This window comes from Musca autumnalis, unplaced genomic scaffold (assembly GCF_047663935.1).
Source record: "Musca autumnalis isolate F117 unplaced genomic scaffold, ASM4766393v1 scaffold_4, whole genome shotgun sequence".
Lineage (NCBI taxonomy): Eukaryota > Metazoa > Arthropoda > Insecta > Diptera > Muscidae > Musca > Musca autumnalis.
In genome coordinates, this window is record NW_027411977.1 from 13,635,436 (window position 1) to 13,653,523 (window position 18,088).

The 18,088-nt window shown below is 33.0% G+C and overlaps 1 protein-coding gene across 3 annotated transcripts in view; it reads right to left on the reverse strand.

Annotated features, from left to right (window-relative positions):
• Positions 1-15,368, reverse strand: part of LOC141404301 (gonadotropin-releasing hormone receptor-like) — a 262,725-nt gene extending 247,357 nt beyond the window's left edge. For 2 of the 3 annotated variants that reach the window (XR_012412985.1, XM_073987770.1), the window contains exons 1-2: positions 15,035-15,368; positions 13,317-14,678 (exon numbers count right to left, since the gene is read on the reverse strand). The gene's annotated coding sequence lies outside the window, so the exon portion shown is untranslated. Of the gene's footprint in view, positions 1-13,316; positions 14,679-15,034 lie in introns of those variants that run through there. The other variant, XM_073987771.1, reaches the window with a different exon arrangement.
• Positions 15,369-18,088: the final 2,720 nt, after the last annotated feature.

Genomic DNA, 18,088 nt, shown 5'->3' on the forward strand with positions numbered 1-18,088 from the left:
GGCCTTCCCGCGTTCTGCCCTCTCTGCGTTCTGCCAAGATATTCATTTTACAAACATATGAGATTCTGCCTAATTTTCATTATGTACGGTTAAAAACTATTTCACAACAAAACAATGAACGCCGAAATCTCTTTGCTTTTTGAAATCGATTAAATAATTTTAAACCGCTGAAACCACTAATATACTTTTGGACTAAAGTCACTTTAAATTTTCGCTGTTAATTTGCATGAAGAATAGTTAGGATACAACAGAAAGCAAATTGTTTTTTAATAAATTTATTCAAATACATAGATTGTAAATAAAAATATCTACAGAACTTTCAAAAATTGACATAACAGAAGCACAAAAATGTCATTGACTGTTGGAGCATGTACAATTTTCGCGAAATCTGTCCAAAAAAGTGTCACGGAATACTCCAAACGCAAAAGCTCAATAAAAATATGTAGAAAATTTTACTTTTTTCAAAAAATATTTTTGCAAATTTTTCGCAGATTTTCGCGTTTTTTTAGGTTTTATCCTTTTCTGCCATAAGACGATTCCGAATTGGTGCGAATTATCAAAATCTGTTCTGCCGTTCTTGAGTTATAAGCGTAGTAACTAACATCATCCTTTTTTATACCCTCAGCCTTTAGGCTAAGGAGGGTATATACACTTTGATACGATGAAAATGTGCCTCATCGAAATAATGGTTTTAGACCCCAAGTATGTTTGGACGAAATGTGTTTTAGACAATTTGGAGTCGATCTAGCCATGTCCGTCCGTCTGTCTGTCTGTCTGTCTGTCCTGCTGGCTGGAGCGCACGATAACTCTCGAACGGATGAACCGATTCGGTTCAAATTTTGGCTTTCGTAATATTTTGTCCAAACTTAGTTTAAGTTCGAAGATGGGTTATATCGGTCCACTCCTTCCGGTACCTCCCCCACAAAAGTTCGAAAATGTTCGGAAAATTTGTACGTACGATAACTCTTGAAGGGAGTAACGGATTTGGTCCATACTTTGCAAATCGTGAAATGTCTACCGGACTTAATTGAGCTTCCAATATGGACTCAATCGGTGCACTCCTTCGGGTACGTCCCACACAAAATTTGGGATAAGTTCAGTTTAGGACCTGCTTTCAAATCGCTTTGATTTTTGTTTTAGCAACTTGTATTCACTACCCTCCAAACGACGGTACAAGTTTCATCAGGGGCAAGTTCACACTTCCCGAGAAAATAGCCTGAAAGTTGCATAAAAACCCCTATGGCACCGTGTGAGGTGGTTGGAGCGCAAGATAACTCTCGAACGGATCTGCCGATTCGGTCCAAAATATGGTCTTAGTAATATTTTGTCCAAACATAGTTTAAGCTTGAAGATAAGCCATATCGGTCCACTCCTTCAGGTACCTCCCCCACAAAAGTTCAAAAATGTACGGTAAAATTGTTCGTACGGTAACTCTTGAAGGGAGTGGCCGAATTGGTCTATACTTTACACATCCTAATATATCTACCAGATATAGATCAGGTTCAAATATGAACTATATTTGTCCACTCTATCCTGTACCTCCCACACAAAATTTCGGATAAGTTCACTTTAAGAACTGATAACGAATCACTTTGATTTTTGTTGAAGCAACTTGCCTCATTTACGATGGTAAAAGTGTTTTTAGGGGCAAGTCCATACTTCTTGAGCAAACAGCCACCATATGTTGCGGCTGGAGATCCACTTCCATAACGGTCAATGTCGATCCATTCTTTTAGTATCTCCTCCGAAAAACTCATGATCTTTAATCCTAATCAACATTTTTGTCGGTTCAAACGCCCAATATTTTTAAAACACCCTAAATACATGCGTATTTTGGGAAAAAATTGTTTCAATATACACAGGCTGAGGGTATACCTCTGTCGGCAAAGCCGACTGATACTTTTTTACTTGTTATATATATAGATAGATTAGTCTTGTTGTCTAGGATATAAATAAAATATTAAGAAAAATATTCGCCGCAATATTGTCATTAAAGTTGCCAAAGGCACTATACACCTAAAAGACAAAGATTTCAAGGAATCTTAATTTTCAGAAAAAATGAAATTTCAAACCTGTACCGTGTTTTGCTTACATCCTGATGTATACTTTAAAAACGTTATATTTCTAGCTCTACTTTCACAATCTGATTGGCGTTTTCTGTAATTTGAGAAAACTGAGTCTTGTTGCATGGTAAATTGGTAAAAAGTAAGGAAAGGAACAAATACGGGCAATGCCAATAAAAATGTCCGGATTGACGTATAGAAAAATCTCACTATTTTTAACACTTAGAGTACGTAGAGTATTATAAAACTACCACGAGTTATTTAATCATAGAAAATAAATTATTTTCTTTACTATTCGTTAATCCGGACAATTTGATAATTCGGACACCGCCGAAACCTGTGGTGTAGGGATTATCGAGATTATACTGTATATATGGGTGCAATATCCAAATCTGAATCGATTCTTACCAAAATAAACAGGGATCGCCCTAGGGCAAAAAAATCTCCAATTTTTATGCGAATTGGTCTATAAATGTGACCTGTACTTTGTTTTCAAAATGACCTGGCCAGATGGATAAGTGCGAATCTATGCAGAAAATCAAAAGGAACTGTGGGTCTATTTTGTATCCTTTTGCATGTTGCAAACTCATTCACTAAGACATAATACCCTTAGGGTATTAAAATATATTATCAGTGCAATCATGAATAAAAATTCCGTGCACAATTTGTTTCCTTTCCCAAATGTCACAATTTTTTTCCATATTTATGCCCAAAAAGGGAATATTTTTGTCGATTCGACTAGAATATGCCATCATGAAGCGAATCTAGTAGCTTTCAACTTTTAACAAATATTGATTTTAAAAGAGTTTCTAAAATTATTTTCCGTGCGGAAAATTCGGAGGGAAATATTCATGATTGCCCTGTATATGTTTTTATATGTTATATGTTTTTAGTAAAATATGAAAGATTTTATGTAATATTCAATATTGTATTAGTCTTAATTTCTAGCTCATTTGATATTCTGTCAGACAATTTGGCCGAGCAGAAACTATCAACATATTTGGATACGTTCATTTTGACATTTCTGATTGAGTTTTTGAACAAATTTGTATTAGAAAGCAACTTATGTTGTAATAAGAAGGCTGGGTTATTGGAAATTTTCTAAGTCTTTTTGTCCAGATTTATTGCTGTGGCGGAATAATAAATAATAACATAATAATCTGCTAAGAAATCGACGTTTAACGACAATAAACTTAATTTAGAACACTTTTTGATGACTTTCCAAATTTAATTTGACGATTTTCGTCAAAAAAATTAGTTGCATATTTTGTATATTTTTTTGCATATTTTGCATATTTTTGGCATATTTTGCATATTTTTGCATATTTTGCATATTTTTTGCATATTTCGTGCATATGCAAAATATGCAAATATGCAAAAAAATAAAAAATATGAGCCTTTCATAGCATTCAGTTTTCTTCAAAACGAATTTTGGTCCAATCAGAATTTTCGTATCTTTATTAATAAAAAATATGCAAATATGCAAAATCCGATGTCTAGTAATTATTCAGCTAGACTTTGATATTAACGAAATAGACCTCGATGACTGTCAGTTTGGTTGGACCGTGTGTACTATGCTTTAGCAATAAAGTAAGAGTATTTCCTCAATCAAGAAGCAAGAGATTAAAAGATGGACCATTTGCAGGAAAACTATACGGTTTAGAGAAAAAAGTTATTTGTTTAAAATATGCTTAAATAGTCCCAAAAATATCATTTTCACATAAAAAAAATGTCCATATTTACATTAGGCAATTTTCCTTGCGGCAGTTGTCAGTTTAATGGAGAGAGAACCCTTTGCCTCTCAACATCCTCTCTCACCTACAAACTGACAATTGCGGCAAGGAAAATTGCCTAATGTAAATATGGACAATTCTAACTTTACTCGAAAAACAAATTCTCGGCGCTAAGTGGGTTAGTCTTCTTCATAAACGAAAGGAAACTAATTGTTCCATTTTACTTCAATACAACTCGTGAAATTGCTATTCTTGCCATTCTTACTTATTTTATTTAAGAATTTATCTTAAACAGCTTAAACATTCTTCATTTTAGCCTTTAATACAATTCGTGGTGGAGGGTACCAAAAGTTCGGCCCGTTCGTTTTTACTTGTTAAAACTGCAATTATTAAATGTGCAACAGTTCATAAAACGTGCCACGAAAATAATTATTTCAATAAGGCCAATAGTTCAAAAGAAAATTGCAAATTGTATTTTCAGACTAGTAATGTATTATTTACAATAAATGCAATTCAAATACATACATACGGCAAAGTTATAGCGGTTTAAGTTCAATATTTATTTTGTGAGAAATTCAGTTATAGTTTTTTTGTGGGGGTTTTCAGACTTAAACCACTATAACTTTGCCATTTGTTAACCGATTAGAAAAAAAATAATAACTAGTTCGAAAGATATTATTCGCCCCTTTAAAAGGAAAAAGTATCAATAGAAATCCGTTGGAAAAAAAAGAAGACATGTCCGTTTAAATTTGAAAATGTAAGAAACCCAGATTTTCACTACTTTTACCGTTATCAAAATATAAAACGAAGTGACCCAAACGAACTAAAGGCATTTTCGTTGTCCATGGATCCCAACACGATATAATTTTGCATCAGAGCGCTTGAATATTTATCTTGTCAACTTTTGTAGCACAGTGACATTTATCGACATTTTTCGAAAATTTTGAACCTTCTCAAGGCCAAAACTGCCTGAAGGAGCATTCCAATGCTTTTGCGATGTATTAGAGAGTTCTTAATTACTGTCTTGGCTACAAGACCTCGATGGTTTGGCTGTTATATGCCAAAATGTCCAAAAAACGTGGATTTAAAACTTAAAGTCAAAATCGGGAGGCTTGATTTTCACTGTAGACCTATGGTCTAGGGGACTTTTTGCTCAGTTCAATCCCAGGAATAAGAAACGCGAAGGTTTTCAAATCGCCCGGTCTAACATTCATACCTTTCTCTACACATATTTAAAAATTTATAAATGTACTTGTGAAAAAGGTTTGTATGTTTGCTATTGGCTTGCTAATACTGGTATTTGTAAATGCAGGGTAAAGTATTGTTTGAATGATGTATTTATTTGAATGATTGGATTAAAGATGACAAAGTTTGGATTAAAGATGAAAAAAGTTTGTACTTTTCAGAAGAATAGAAGAATTTTTCTTCTTAAGTTTCTTGTTATTTTTATGCATCAACTCGAAAAAAAACAAGGAAAACATTTCATCAAAAAATTGAGAAATACTCACATTTTCGTGTTTTTTTTCGGTAAAACTGATACTGATATTTTTTATGAAATATAATGTAAATAGCGTTATCTCGTATATTCACATTTTAAATGAGTTTTTAAACGTTTTTCGAAAAAAAAAGAACCAAAAGACCTCCTGAATGACCAACATGAGGGTTAATATACATATATATTTCCCACTTTCTTGTCAGTAAAGTTGCAGTTTCGTATAGTTCGAAAACGAAAAGCAGAAAAGGGCGGAAATTGTCCCTCCTATTAAGGTAACTTCTCGATGTAAACTAAAAACAAGTAATCAAATGCTATAGTCGGACGCGGCGACCATGTGGTACGTACACTACACCGCTACACCTCGGAATTAGCTTTCAGCAAATCAAAATTCCTTTGTTGGAGAAATAAACTTATTGTAAGAAATAACTTTGTGGATTGTGTCACCTTATCACATCACGCTTAAATAAGGTCGCTGAAGGTCATGGGTTCGATTCCCGGCCAGGCAACATCAAATTTTCAACGGTGACAAAATACTCATCAGTAATGTTGGCGACATGTAAAACTTATCTCCAAGAGGTGTCGGCCAATAGGAATCGGGGTGCACTCATTGATATGAGAGAAGTCTCCCACCCTTTTTCCACTAATAAATTAGTTGTTTTAAAATAATAGCTCTTTTATCTGACTACGTGAATGAACAAAATTGGCATCAATGGAAGGTCAAGAGTTGGCCTTCCAAATATTATTTACAGGGGCAGAATAAGGAATAAGGATATAAACTGTATATTAAAAATTTTCAAAATTTTTACACAAAAGTTTTGGTCCATCTCAAAATTCAAGCTTTTTCTTTGTCTTATAAGCTTACCTTATTTAAAATTTCGCGGCGATCGGACTATTATTGCGACATACAGATCAACTACAAACTCGGATAAAAAATATGTTTTTGGTCCATTTCACCCGCTAAATATTTCACGATCATCACCAATTAAAATAGCGATCTATTCTGATGTTAAACCTACCTCTATACCAAATTTCGTGACGATCGGTCCATAATTGCGGCCTGGAGTTTGATTACAATTTGTAATGGACAGACGGATGGACACACATCTCAAAATCGCTTTATCTCGTCGAGATATGACACATTGGTGGTCTAGGACTGATATTTCGCGGCGTTACATGCAATTTTGCCAAAACAAACTTATGATACCCTTTCCACATAGTGGTGTAGGGTATAAAAACAACGCCGATACAGGTGTCTCATATTTTTAGCTCTACTTCCACACTTACCCCTGTTTATGTATTTCGAAACGAAAATGTGTGCGCAAGGAAATAATTGGTTTGTTTCAGAACTCCAAGAATCTACTAATTTTTACTATATTTTCCGATAACATAAAGGAAAAAATGTTATCGTAGTAAAAAATAGTAGATTCTTGCAGGTTCTGGAACAAATCAAATATTTCCTTTGCTTTTGCTTCAAAACAAAAAACAAATTTGAAAAACATACTCGAGTTTGGTAGTGTTTCTTACGTATACATTTTCTTATCGACATACATAAGCAGGCTGTTACCACCAGTTTTTGTAACTTATTTTTGTTCGTTCGTCTATATTCGTAATAATTTAGGCATTCATAGCTCAGCCCCCAGATGACATACACATCTAATTTTTCGTATACCCGTTCCATATATCATTAAGGATTCCTCATTTAAAAATCAGCGCTATAAATTTGCGCTAAAGCGAGTAAATCGATCTACAAAATTTGACAATTCGTGTGAGAAGAATAAAAATGTTTACAAAAACTGGGGGTTAGTCTTCATCATAAACGAAAAGAAACTAATTGTTTCATTTTACTGCAATACAACTCGTGGTGGAGGATATAACAAGTTCGGCCCGGCCGAAATTAATACTGTTCTTACTTGTTTCTACGTAGAGTTTTATTCGACTCATATTCAGAGGATGCCTTCAAAACTACACATCACTGTTTTTTAGTCTGGGATTTTGGCAAAAACCATTTAAAATGATCCAAACTGTTTGCATAAATGCTGTTGCTATTGTCAACTATCATTTTCTCGTTTTTAAACTAACCCAATGTTTTCTTTGCTGGTTACCACAATGACTTAATAGCTGTGTCTGGTTACCCTACAATTTGTAACAATTTGTACCAATTGTTGCTGGAAGTCGTCTGTTAACACAAAAAACCAGCAAAAGAGAGCGATTCGAGAGAGACATTTTGACAGTTCTTTCACTGAGAGCTTGCAAATTCTTGCTGGACAAATTTTTTCTAGCAAGCACTTGCAAGCTCTTCTTCTTCCTGAAAACAATCAATCAGACGTTTTTAGGTTTTTGTTGATTTATGTTTGTGAACATTAAAACAATTTTATTGTGGAAATAACATAGTCTAATTGTATTGTTTTATGGAGAACAAATATGTAAAGTGGAAAAATACTTTTTTGTTTCATTTTCTTTTTTATTTTTAATAAAATACAACGTGTTTGCTTCCTTTGTTGGCGGACAAATTGTTCTGTTTTGGCAAGTCAGCTGATTGCTTGCTGGTTTTTGATGGGAATGTGTCTGTTTACTTTTTACAATTTTCTAGCAAAAGAGAATAAAAATTCTTGCTGGGAAAGTAACCAGACAGACTTAATACTGCTTCCTGCTTATGCTAAATGTTTACTAACTTTTTGATTTGGTTTTCATGAATGTTGCGGTCAGCCGCGTTTCACTAAGTTTGCAAAACAAAAGATGTATGACTTTGTATTTTATCCTGTTTCTATTGTTGTTTAGTACTGACTTTTTCTTCGATAATAAGAAAATTTATCAATCGATGACATTTAAATAATTTTTTATTTAAATAAATTTAAATAATCATCGAAATAATGGTTTTCGGCCCCATACAATTTCGATTTGGTTAAAACCATGGTACAATTACCAAGGTAGTGGTATCACACCAGCTGATCGAATATGAAATTTCTCTGTGTGCACCTCAAACACAAATGTCAAATGTTTTTTGAGTATCCGATTTGGCTGATACCTTGCCCATCATTAAATGTCTCCAAATTCTATGAAGGTCTGTATCGGAAAACACCTGCGGGTACCTCTCTCGCTCACGCGCCATTTGACGTTTCTATTGGTAAATTCGACATTTTTAGCCTAAACGTACTAGTACTGTTTCACATACGACCAGGGGGTCAATTCTCTTTCTATGAAAACTTAAAATGCAAAGCATTTTCCCGCTTTCATACCATTTCTGATTCAGATTTCATGCAAACAACAAAACAGGCTGTTGACATGTTTTCATATGAAAGGAACAATGGGAAAATGGAACATTTTTTCACAATTTCAAAAAGAAAGGTGTTCTGTTTCTATGTTACTGTGAATAAAAATTCAAAAACTTTATCATATGAAAATATTTTTTTCATAAATATCACTCACCTATCAGTAATGCTGTCGGGCCGATGAACCATTTTTGTATGTGTGTAGCCGAGCCTTCAGTCAATTCTCGAAATCTTGAAGTTCGACAAATTGTGTATTAGCAATTTGGATATAAACACAATTCACCCATACTGATGGGGTTCATTTTGAAATCAAAACTATTTTGATTTTCATCAGTAGTGGGATTCTCTAACTCATTTATTGAGTTACCGACAAAAATCGGTAAAATTAAAACGCAAAATTATGAATGAAAAGTTCAAATAAAAGTTGACAACACTGTTGCTGTCGGTAGAACTTTACGACTACTTTTTATTGGTCGCTAACTTACCGAAAAATATCGTTAATTACCGAAATTATAATCATTTTAATTTTACCGACATTTGTCGGTATTTAAAGAAATGAGTTAGAGAATCGCACTACAGCAGCGTCAGGCACCATACTTTTCTATTGCATACTGTACGGGGCGTCATTGTGTGAGTGCATGCTTTTTCAATGGGTTGAATTGTGTGTGTGGAGAGAGCAACGTTAAATGAGCGCACACGGGCGCCTAATTGCCTGACCTGGCACTACACTGTAGTGACTACAGTCTTGAAAAACTCACACATACATTCACAAATTTTCACATACTATCACAAATGCTGTCGGGCAGACTGATAGGTGAGTGGAGGCCTAAAAACGATATCTATGACTATAAAAAATCGAATCTGAAGGTTATCCCCGATTTTTGTATGTATTCTTTGAACAAATCTTCCACCAATAGATTTTTGTTCTATGAAAATTTAAGCCTTTACCTAAATAACTGCGTGTTGCGTGTGCGTTCAAAAATACAAAAACAAAATACATGTATTTCAAATTGAAAACAAAAACAAATACATGTATTTTGTTTTTGTTTTTTTGAACGCACACGCAACACGCAGTTAATTAGGTAAAGGCTTTAAAATAAACAAGTAAAAAAGTATCAGTCGGCTTTGACGACAGCCTGTGCAAATTGAAACACTTTTTTCACAAAAAACTTATGTATTTAGGGGGTTTTAAAATTTTGGTCGTATGAACCGACAAAAATGTTGATTAGGATTAAAGTTCAAAAATTTTGCGGAAAAGGTACTTAAAGGAATGGACCGACATAGACCATGGGGGTGCCATAGGGGGTTTTTACACCCTTTTGAATAGGTACCTGAAGGAGTGGACCGATAGGGCTTATCTACGAACTTAAAGTAAGCTTGGAAACAATATTGGCATTTCCGTTCGAGAATTATCGTGCGCTTCCACCCATTAACATGGTGTCATAGGGTTTGTTTTTCAACTTTCAGGCTATTTTTTCAGGAAGTATGGACTTGCCCCTGAGGAAACTTGTACCTTCGTATAGGGGACAGTGAATACAAGATGTTACAACAAAAACCAAGGCGATTCGAGAGCAGGTCCTAAACTAATCTTTTCCGAAATTTTGAGTGAGAGTGGACCGATTGAGTCCGTATTGGAACCTCATCTATGGTTGGTAGAAATTACACGATGTGCAAAGTATGGACCAAATCGGTTATTCCCTACAAGAGGGTTTTTTGTAACTTTCAGGCTATTTTCTCAGGAAGTATGGAGTGCCCCTAATGAAACTTACAGCGTCGTGTAGAGGACAGCGAATACAACTTGCGTAAACAAAAATCAAAGCGATTCGAGACCAGGTCCTAAACTGAACTTTTCCGAAATTTTGTGTGGGAGGTACCCGAAGGAGTAGACCGATTGAGTCCATATTGGGACCTCATCTAAATTTGGTAGAAATTACACGATGGTCCATACTTTGCACAAATCGGTTATTCCCTACAAGAGTTATCGTGCGCACAAGTTTTCCGACAATTTTTGAACATTTGTGGGGGAGGTACCTGAAGAAGTGGACCTATTTGGCCCATCTTCGAACTTAGATCGAATCTGGACAAAATATTTCGATACCCAAAATTTGAACCGAATCGATTGATCCGTTCGAGAGTTATCGTGCGCACCAGCCTGCCAGACAGACAGACAGACGGACGGACATTGCTAGATCTACTCAAAATTGTCTGAAACGGATATCGTCCAAACATACTTGGGGTCTAAAACCATTATTTCGATGAGGCACATTTTTGGTCGTATCAAAGTGTAAATACCCTCTTTAGCCTAAAGGCTGAGGGTATAAAAATATTTTCTTTATAAAATTTTTCATTTGACATTTATTTCCTTTATAAAAGGTAACAGCAATACACAGCTGACTGAACTTGGTTGTAACGTTTGTGTCAAATTCCAAACAATATTTTATATATTTATTTCTATTTCGATGTACATAAGGGATATATACATATGTATGTTTCTATGAAAATGTGAAATGAAAAAATGTATAAAGGAAATAAATGTCAAATAAAAAAAATTATAAAGAAAATAGGTTTGTCCTCGTACTTACTAAATGTTGCTGAAACTAATTTTTCAAAAACTTTTTCTTTTTGTAAAAATTGTTGTTCTTCCCACACGAATTGTCAAATTTTGTAGATCGATTTACTCGCTTTAGCGCAAATGTAGAGCGCTGATTTTTAAATGAGGAATCCTTAACGATATATGGAACGGGTATACGAAAAATTAGATGTGTATGTCATCTGGGGGTTGAGCTATGAATGCCTAAATTATTACGAATATAGACGAACGAACAAAAATAAGTTACAAAAACAGGGCGTTAGTTTTGGAAACATTTGTAATAATTATTAAAAATTATCGAGTACACGGACAGGCATAATAGTTTTCATTTCAAATTTGTTTACAGTAATTTGAAAAATCAAAAATTTAATAAACTCGTGAACATTTTCGTGTGATCATTTTCAGAGTGCATCGATGAACTTAAATCGTTGTATGATGATAAAGCATCATCCTATAGCGTTCTGGAAAACTGGTTTAATGAGTTCAATCGTGACCGACGCACAGTGGTCGAAATCACTGATCTAGCGGCGCGAATATAATAACTTGGAAACGAATGGAGATATCTTTCTGAAATGTTGCGTAAACTCAGTCTGTGTCCGTGGGTAATAATGGACTAAATATGAACAATATCGGCTAATATTTTGGTGTAGCCCCCATATAACGGTACCTCCTGAAATTCGGTATTTTGAGGATTTAAGCCACCCTTTCCTTCCAAATTAGTTGTAATTTGGTACTTAAGGTTTCTAGTGGTCACTAAACTTTTCCACCAAAAATTGTGGACATAGGTCCACGTTTGGGTATAGCCCCCTTTTTAGGTACCTCGCGATTTTCAGTAGTTTGGGGATTTAAAGCTACATTTTCCGACCAAATTGTAATTTGGTATTTGGGGTTCCCTTTGGACACAAACATTCTTCACTAAAAATTTTAGACGTATGTCTACGTTTTGATATTGCCCCATATAACGGTACCTCCCAATATTCGGTATTTTGAGGATTTTGTCCACATTTTCAGATCAAATGAGCTGAATTTTGGTATAGGAGTCTCTTGTTGATTATACATCTTCTATACCAACAATTGTGAACCTAGGTTTACGTTTTGATATAGCCCCCCATATAACTGTACCGCCAGATTTTGGGTATTTTTGGGATTTAAGCGATTTTTCAGACAATTTATCAGCAAGCTTTTCAACTATTTGCAGCTAAATTGTAGTTATTCGGAATCTAGGAAGTCCAATTAAATTAGTAAAAATAAGTTGGACATTCAACAAAAGTATATTGCACTAAAACATGAACAAATAATAATTTTTGAAAATTTATTGCTATATAACTATGTAACGTCAGGCCGCAAACATTTTTTTAAATTTAACTTACACCCTCCCTTATCAATAAAAAATAAACTTAGTTTAATTTTATTACGAATTTATTTAACAATTAAACAAATATGAAATCAGGTTTTTAGCAACAATTTTGTTAAAATCTGATGCATCAAAATTTCTTGCACTTGACAGTGAATAACTGCGTGAATATTTACAACAACAAAAAAGTAAAAACTACATTTTAGTCAGCAGAGTGTCTGTAATCGATACAATGGAAAACATTTCGCAATTTTATAGTTTGATTTTTTTACTTTTGGGCCGCTAGATCAATGGTTTAGACCAGTGTGCGACGCTCGCTCAAACACGAAGGTCGTGCAGAAACGGTCGTTGTGCCACAAAACATTGATGCCGTGCGTAATCTGATTATGCAAGATTGGCATGTAATATATCGTGAGATTGAGGCATCCTTGACCATTTCGCGATATCTGTCGAGAGGAATGACTCCTAAAATAAGACCCACTTCCAAAATGGACTATGTCGGTCCATTTCATTAGCAAAACTTTTGAGTATAATCCAAACCCATATTTTTTGTCAGTTTTTTGAGTATAATCCAAACCAATATTTTTGTCGGTTCATACGCCCAGCATTTTGAAAACCCGCTAAATACATAAGTTTTTTTGTAAAAAAAAAAATGTTTCAAATCACACAGTAAAGACAACTGATACCTTTTTACTCGTTTTTTAATATTCAATGGCAACGTCCGTCCAAAATGAAAAGTTTCCAATTATTTGTTTAGATAGAACAAAGTTTACTGGCATCCTTTGAAAAAATAATAATAAAATTGAGCTTACTTTTCTATGGAAGAACAGAAAGTAGTCTATATAATCCGTTAAATTGGGCAGCTAGATAAATCCAAGTAATCAATCCAACGTGTTATGTTCGCAGCAGGATTTTTACACGTTATTTAAGGTAATTATTTTTCATTTAGTGAATATATTTTAATTTCATTTAAACTTTGTTTAACACCATCCACATAAACTTTATATAAATATCTATTTTTAATTTATTTTATTTGCATTTCTTTTCTTTTTCTTGTAATTTTTTCTTTGTAATATTTAATATCGTTTTGTTATTTTTTTTTTTTCAATAATGGTATTATTTTTTTCAAATTGTATGTAAGTATTGTAAAAATAAATTCTTTTTGAGCTTGAGGTCGTCAATACCAATTCATTTGGTATTTATATTATTAATTCCATATATCGTTATATCGTTATTTATATTCACATATATTTTTTTTAATTATGGCTTTATCTTTATATATTATTTTTTAATGTAACTTCATTAATGTAGGAAACTGCACTCACAATAAGTTCCGTTAAATTGGGCAGCTAGATAAATCCAAGTAATCGATCCAATGAGTTATGTTCGCAGCAGGATTTTTTTGTAGCTTGTTTGTATTTAATTAAGGTACATTTTTGCATTTAGTGAATATATTTTAATTTCATTTAAACTTTGTTCAACACCATCCACATAAACTTTATATAAATATCTATTTTTAATTTATTTTATTTGAATTTCTTTTGTTTTTCTTGTAATTTCTTCTTTGTAATATTTAATATCTTTTTGTCATTTAATTTTTTTTCAATAAAGATTTTGTTATTTTTTCAAATTGTATGTAAGTATTGTAAAAATAAATTCTTTTTGAACTTGAGGTCATCACTACCAATTTATTTGGTATTTATATTATTAATTCCATATATCGTTATATCGTTATTATTCACATATTATTTTTAATTATGGCTTTATCTTTATATTATTTTTTAATATAACTTCATTAATATATGAAACTGCACTCACAATAGGTTTCGTTAAATTGGGTAGCTAGATAAATCCAAGTATCAATCCATGTGTTTGTTCGCAACTTTGTTCAACACCATCCACATAAACTTTATATAAATATCAATTTTTAATTTATTTTATTTTCAATTCTTTTCTTTTTCTTGTAATTTCCTCTTTGTAATATTTAATATTTTTTGTCATTTAATTTTTTTTTTTTAATAAAGATTTTGTTTTTTTTTCAAATTGTATGTAAGTATTGTAAAATAAATTCTTTTTGAGCTTGAGGTCGTCAATAACATTTCATTTAATATTAATGTTATTAATACAATATGCCGTTATTTATATTCACATATTTTTTTTAATTATGGCTTTATCTTTACATATTATAATGTTAACAATTATTTATTTTTATTTCAAATGCATTTTTTTTTAATTTTATTAATTTATAATTTTATTGTCATTAAATCTTGACATCGCTGTTTTGAATATATACACACACGTACATATATACTGTAATTAGCTTTATATAAATACTAATTTTGTTTATTCCAATTAAAAATTGATTGACTAGATATCAAATTAACTTTATTGACCGCAATTATAATTGTAACTGCATATATTTTCTTTACAGCAATACCAATAATTATCACTGGAGTTCCATTTAAATTGTTCGGAAATGGCAAACAATTTAAACAACTTATATACATATGGATATAGAATAGGTATGTACACAATTATTTTACTGTATTTTTTATTTCACTTCAATTCCTTTTTTTCTTCTTTATATTTATAATTTCTCCAAAGCACCATTCTTCGATTCAACACTTGTTAGGTATTTACATTAAACCACCTTAACCAAGGGCATTATATTGAATATTTCTTTGTTTGCGTTTGTTGTCACTTTTTTGTTTGTTGTGTATACAACGGCTGTTGAATTTATTTTACGCTCTTTAATATCCGGCGGAAACGTTTTATTTCTATGGATTTCCTATAGCAGCGGCAAACCGTACTCTATGACAGGTAGCAAAGAACTGATTCAAATGGCGCCTAAAATTCAACTAACCTACTAACGTAAAAAACCATGTTTGATATTTTGCGATAGAAAGCACTTGGAAACAAAGTACAATTTTGTATCGAACTTGTTTGATTCGAACATTTTGCAATAGCAGACTGAACGAAGAAGGAAAGCATTGCCAGTTTAGAGTATTGTGCCTATCATACAAGCACTAAGGAAATGAAAAAGCCGGCACAACAATGTCCTATTTCTAAACACCACACATAAACATACAAACATTCATACAGAAATTGACAACGCAAATAATAATGGTGATAACCTGAAGCGTTCCGGCCTTGCCATATTAACAAGAATATATTATGGAGGGTATATTAAGTTTGTTTTTCTGTTTGTTATACATCGAACTAATCATTTGCGACCATATAATGTACCTATATTCTTTATCAGGGGTCTAATTCTCGCATCCGTTATCGAGCGAGTTTTTGTTCGAAGACAAATTACGAACGATCGAAATTTTTGGATTCCCTTATACGATCGAAATTATTTAAAAAAGTTATCGATACATACGGTTATCGAACGTGAAACATATGGTAATCACAAATGTTACAAACATATAAGTTCTTGTGCGGCAAGTTTCTCGTAAAATGAAAACATGAAAATTGTATAAAATAATTGAAAAATTAAAAGTAATAGTGACCCGAAATAAATTCCACCATGTAAAATCGCATTCTGGCATTGAAAAATATATTTAATTTTTAAGAAACATTCCCTTTTAATCTAGTTTTTTTACTCATTTTATTAAAAAAGTCTTTAGTATGTGAATTTGATTAGTTTTATTGCAAAATGTTTCATTAAAGTTCGTAATGTGCCACAAAAATAATCATTTCGACAGCAGATGTATGGCGGGCAAAAACTCGCAAGATTCCACCCGAAAGTTTATTCGACAACGGATGCCGTAATCCAAATACTGAAAATATCGATCGAAATAACTCGATCACGTATGCGAGAATTAGGCCCCAGGATAAAATTCTAATACGATCTAGCCATGTCCGTCTGTTGTAATCACTCTAGCGTTCGCAAAAATAGAGCTAGAGCGCTATATTTTTTTTATTGCACCCGAGTGTCTTTTGTTCCATAGGCAGGTCAAGTTCGAAGATGGGCTATATCGGACCACTTTTTGGTATAGCCCGCATATAACGGTACCTCCCGATTTTCGGTATTTTGGGAGATTTAGCCACATTTTTTGACCGAACTACTTGTAATTTCACGTTTGGGGTTCCTAGTGGTCACAAAATATCTCCACTAAAAACCATCAACATAGGCCCATGTTTTGGTATAGCGCCCATATAACGGTACCTCTCGATTTTCGGTATTTTGAGGATTTTAGCTACAATTTTTGACCGAACTACCTGTAAATTGACAGTTGAGGTTCCTAGTAATCACAAAACATCTCCATCTAAAACTGTCAACATAGGTCCATGTTTTGGTATTGCCCCCATATAACGGTACCTCCCGCTTTTCGAGTTTTTGGATTTTAGCTACAATTTTTCCCAAGTATCTGCAATTCGACATTTGAGATTCCTAGTGGTCACAAAACTTCTTTTTTTAGCTTATTTACTGTTAGCTTAAAATTGTGGACAGGAAAGAAAATAATTACATATTCCGTCATAGCTCGGAATATTTTATGGTGGAGGGTATAAAAAGTTCTGCCCGGCCGAACTTAACGCTTTTTTACTTGTTTATTTTATTTTGAATATTGTTTTGGAGTAGCCACAACTCAATCAATAAGTTTTGTTTTTAATAAGATTTTATCTATATATATAAAAAAGGATGATGTTAGTTACCACGCTTATAACTCAAGAACGGCTGAACAGATTTTGACAATTCATACCAATTAGGAATGTTCTCATGGCAGAAAAGGATAAAACCTAAAAAAACCGCGAAAATCTGCGAAAAATTTGCAAAAATATTTTTTGAATAAAGTCAAATTTTCTACACATTTTAATGGAGCTTTTGCGTTTGGAGTATACCGTGACACTTTTTTGAACAGATTTTAGCGAAAATTGTGCATGCACCAACAGCGAATGACATTTTTGTGCTTCTATTATGTCAATTTTTCTGGAGATATTTTTATTTACTATCTATTTGAATAAATTAATTAAAAAACAATTTGCTTTCTGTTGTATCCAAACTATTCTTTATGTGAATTAACAGCGAAAATTAAAGGTGACTTTAGTTCCAAAGGATATTAGTGGTTTCAGCGGTGTAAACATTATTTAATCTATTTCAAATCGTGAAATCGTTTTTAACCGTACGTAATGAAAATTAGTCAGAATATCATGTGTTTGTAAAATGAATATCTTGGCAGAACGCAGAGCGGGAAGGCCAAGACTCCATTAGAATGAGTAAGTTATCAACGATATCGAAAAGCGTAATATTTAAAATTGGAATGAATGAAAACAAGAAACAGAAGGGTTGGAATTCTATTCTTAGTGCGGCTTATGCGAAATGTTTTGTACCGGACCACAAGTAAGTAGCCACGAAGATTTTTATTCACACAAATATTTAATTATAATTTACTTATGTGTTATGAGTCAGAACTTCAACGTTCAAATCTACACTAAAACTCTGGAAGAAATGTCCAAACGGCGGTATGAATGGAGCTTTATTACGTTTGCACAACTGACTACTTACTGCTCACACTCTTCACTTTGAATTCTGCCAGTTTATTGCGTCAACTACTGGATTAAACAGCTTCAGTGGACAATT